The following is a 4542-nucleotide window of genomic DNA, read 5'->3' on the forward strand; positions in this document are numbered from 1 at the left end:
TACAAATGGATAAAGTGCGATGTTGTTCAATAATAAATTAAAAAATGGTAATCATTGACAAATTGCTTTAGTATCGGAGGAATGAAACACTTCGGTACATGATGTTATCAGGAAATAATCATCTGTAGTAACAGAAACTCCATCTCGTCACTGATTATTTTTCTGGAACAACACAACATGGTGTGATTTATTCCTTAAGTGTACATGTACAGTATAATACAGTGTCTCTGAAACTAGAAGTCTCAAATATGAGAAATGTAAGAAATCATCTTCACTTGATTACAGTGTAAAGACAACATAGATTGGACAATAAATAACTTATAAATACTCTAGATGTAAATACACAGTAATTAACACAAACCCAGGTCAGGAAATGTAGGGACGGCATGTTGAAATTGAAATTAAAACTGAAAACAATGATTTGTAAATAATTTTGATCTGCATTGCACTCAAAACCAAGCAGCACATTATTTGAGTTTTTCACTCATTAATTTTTATTTCTTCATTAATTTATTTATTTACTTATTTCTTTTTCAAAATAAACACTTTAATTTTGATTCTTGCAACACATGTCCAAAAATTTGGGACAGTAAAGCATTTACCATTTTGTAATGTTGCCATTCTTTCTCTCAACACTTAAGATGTTTAAGGACTGAAGACTCCAAGTGATGAAGCGTTTCAGGTGTTATTTTGTCCCGTTCTTCCTGCAAACAGGTCTTAAGGTGTGTAACAGTATGGGGTTGTCACTGGCATATTTTCCATTTCTAAATTCTCCACACATTCTCTATTGGGGACAGAGGGGACACGCCCTCTTCTTCCACAGCCACGCCTTTGTGATGTGAGCAGAATGTGGTTTTGCATTGTCTTGTTGAAATCTCCCTGGAAAAGATTTTGTCTTGAAAGCAGCAGATGTTGCTCCAAAATACTTACCCTTTACACACCAAAATTCCTCCAGATTCATTGACTCATTTAATGATGATATGCAACATAGAGGGTGAAATATCAAAATCCCTTTCTGTCTTCCTTTGAGGAACATTGTTTTGAAACATTTCAGTCATTTTCTCACATTTCTTGACAAACTGGAGATCCGCAGCCCATCTTTGCTCCTCAAATACTCGGCCTTTCCTGGATACTGGTTTTGTCCCAAATCATGATTACAGTCACCTGTTGACATCACCTGTTTCAAATCACATCATTATTGAATTGTTTTACCTCATTACTAGCCCTAAATTGCCTCGTTCCAACTTTTTTTGGAATGTGTTGCAGGCCTGAAACACAGGAATGGATGGATGTATATTAACAAATGAAATGAAGTTAACCAACAAAACATGAAATATCTTGGGTTCATTCTGTTTGCAATGAATTACAAGTCAAAGTAAATTTAGAAATCACTGCTTTTTTTTATTTGCATTTTCCATTTCTGAACTTGATTTGGGGTTGGATATGTCACATTATAATATGATGTTTCTAACTAAACATCTGAACTCCATCAAGTGTTGGAAAGTCATTTATTTTGTTGGATAAAGCAATTTCATGAACTATGATGGAAAAGATAATGAGAGTTAAACACAAATTCACTGAAATGAAAACATGGGTTTAATGTGTTTTTTAAATAAAAATAGTACACCTGTACCTGGCCCAAGATGTAATCTCAATCAGAATATTTCATTTCAACTTTTGCAAATTCTTCCAAATTATTTTGATTTAGTTGTAAATATCACTTAAACTTGGATGTGTAGTTTCACTCATCTAACATCTTGGTGTAATTAGTAATTATGTGTAACTTTTCCTGACTGTGTAGTTGGTCTTTTGTAGTTACTCTGTGACTCTGTAACCAGGGCTTTGTAAAATAAAGTGTTTCTGTAAGAAACCATAACTGCTGACAAATCACTTTCATCACATTCACACAAAATGGAACTGCTCACATCACGATCACCACTTATTGCTGATACAGCTGTTTTTCACAGCCCTGTTCTGCTTCCTTTTACCAGTGACAGAAACATGAGTGTGTAAGAATGAATCATAATGTATATGGTTCATAAAGACTACAGCCGACATTATCCAGTTCAGTTTGGAAACGGATGATACCTGTTCATAAATACATTGAAAATATTGTAGATTTTGTAGTTTAAAAAAGAAAAAATCTTTGGAAAGAAGTTAGATGACAGCTTTTCGACTGTTTTTAAACCATTATATATGAATGATGACAAATTTACCATGATAGTTTAGACAATTTATTATATTTCTCCAGTGAAATCAAAACCTATAGCATCTGTGAATCCTGATAAACAGGTGTTCAGTGGAGACGCCGTCACTGTGAGATGTGACCAACAGGATGAAAGTGTCTCGAGCTGGCAGTACAGCTGGTATAAAGATCCTTCACACAGTCGTGTCAGTACTGAACAGGTGTACACAATCAGTGGTGTTAAAGTGGCCCACACAGGTAACTACACCTGTAGAGGAGCAGAGAGAGGAGGCTCACGCTCATCACACTTCAGTGATGCTGTTACACTGGAAGATGTGGGTGTGTGAGTTTGCTTGAGTGAGACATTAAAATGTGAAATTAGATATTCTTAGGTTCTCATTATTAAATAAACCTACAAATTAACCATTTTGTGTTTCCTGTGTAACAGAGAGACCACTGCCAGTACTGAGTGCATCTCCACAGAGCTGGCTGACTGAAGGAGACTCAGTGACTCTAAGCTGTGAGGTTACAGGCTCCTCTACAGACTGGACATTCAGCTGGTACACAACTGTTCCCTACAGATCCGGATTAACTCAAATAACAAATAGTCGTGGCTATAACATGTCTGTGGAGCTCCTCTCAGACAGCAGCAGAGGATCTGGAGGCAAATACACTCTCAGTCCTGCTGCTCTGAATCACACAGGAGTTTATATGTGCAGAGGAGAGAGAGGAGAACCAGCCTTTCACACACAGTACAGCAATCCACAGCCTCTATGGATCACTGGTGAGGAACATGAACAATGGGTTTGGGTTAAAGTTTCTGACTGCAAAGTTGAATTCTGGGTAAAATGTTCTATTTCTATTGCTGCTGGAATTTTGAGATGCTTTGTTGCTGCACACACTGTGTCTCCTATGTGTAAATGTTTGTTTTGCTGAGATAAAATGCGTCCCACATTTTACGATTCCGGAGGTCGCTGAAGCAAGTGAGCAACAATATCACATGACCACTGTGGGGCGTGTTGGACCTACTTTGAACCAAAACAAGTCGGTGTGGGCAAACATGGTGGACTCGTCTCTCCTGCCAGCTAAAATCCAGCGGAAATGAAAAGGAAAGCCTGCCTAGTGAGTGTAACTGCAAGATAGAGCAAGGTTAGATGACGTGTCATTTTTCTGGACAGATAACTAAATCATTCTCGCTAGCGTTTAGCTATCTTGGCCTTAGAAGCCATGAGCTCATCTCCACGGTAGCGTGTATGGAGTTATACACCTAATGTTTTGATCTTACAGAGAAAGAAACAATAACACAAAAGCAGTAACAGAGAAAATATATATTTGTCTTTTTTTCACGGATCTATTCATGAAGGTCAACCACAAATTACATCCCTGTGACTCAAAACTCTCCGAGGTCGATGCAGAGTCACAATGTTTTCTTCGCGTCACCATCCTGGTGTGACGCAGTTCCATAGTTATGCTAACTGGTTAAAGCTCCCTGCATTCAGCTGTTTCCTGTTTCTGTAGGGCCGTACCATATACCTTCAGAGGGAGGAAAATGGTCCCATAACAGAGAAAAGCGACCCTCAGGACATCGAAATGATCACATCTCGTCAGCCTGATATTGTTCTTGCGAGATGTAGGAAAATGTCATGCATGGAAAATTTTTTTGAAAATTTCAGATCACTTTGTAGTCAGCACCGTTAAACAGAGTATGATATGGTGGTGTGAATGTCAGTTGAGATTCATTCAATATTTATTAATATGTATAAGGCAGTTAAAGAACCCTTCACTTCTCGGCCTTTTGGCTAAGATCAAGTGTAGTATTTGTTCTTATCAGTTTAATATCTGATATGTTCTCTAAATGAGCAAGTTTTTGGGCAGCACGGTGGTGTCGTGTTTAGCACTGTCGCCTCACAGCAAGAACGTTCTGGGTTCGAGCCCCGTGGCTGATGGAGGGCCTTTCTGTGTGGAGTTTGCATGTTCTCCCCGTGTCTGCATGGGTTTCCTCCGGGTGCTCCAGTTGCCCCACAGTTCAAAGACATGAAGTAAGGTTAACATGGGGCAGCCTTGGGCTGAAGTGCCCTTGAGCAAGGTACCTAACCCAACCCCTAGCTGCTCCCCAGGTGCTGTAATATGGCTGCCCACTGCTCTGGGTGTGTGTGCATGTGTTCACTGCTTCAGATGGGTTAAATGCAGAGGATGAATTTCACTGTGCTTGAACGTGCATGTGGCAAATAAAGGCTGCTGCTTCTTCTTCTGAATGCTGGTTGAGTTTGGTGACAAAAGTCATGTGCTGTCTTTTTGTTCCGTCTCTGCTCCTCATTTTGTCATTGGTTTATTTTCCCTGATATAAAGAGGATGAA

General features: G+C 38.9%; 1 pseudogene; it reads left to right on the forward strand.

Annotated features, from left to right (window-relative positions):
• The first annotated feature begins 3964 nt into the window (after window positions 1-3964).
• LOC132897931 (U2 spliceosomal RNA) lies at window positions 3965-4108 on the forward strand (annotated as a pseudogene).
• Window positions 4109-4542: the final 434 nt, after the last annotated feature.

This window comes from Neoarius graeffei, chromosome 1 (assembly GCF_027579695.1).
Source record: "Neoarius graeffei isolate fNeoGra1 chromosome 1, fNeoGra1.pri, whole genome shotgun sequence".
Lineage (NCBI taxonomy): Eukaryota > Metazoa > Chordata > Actinopteri > Siluriformes > Ariidae > Neoarius > Neoarius graeffei.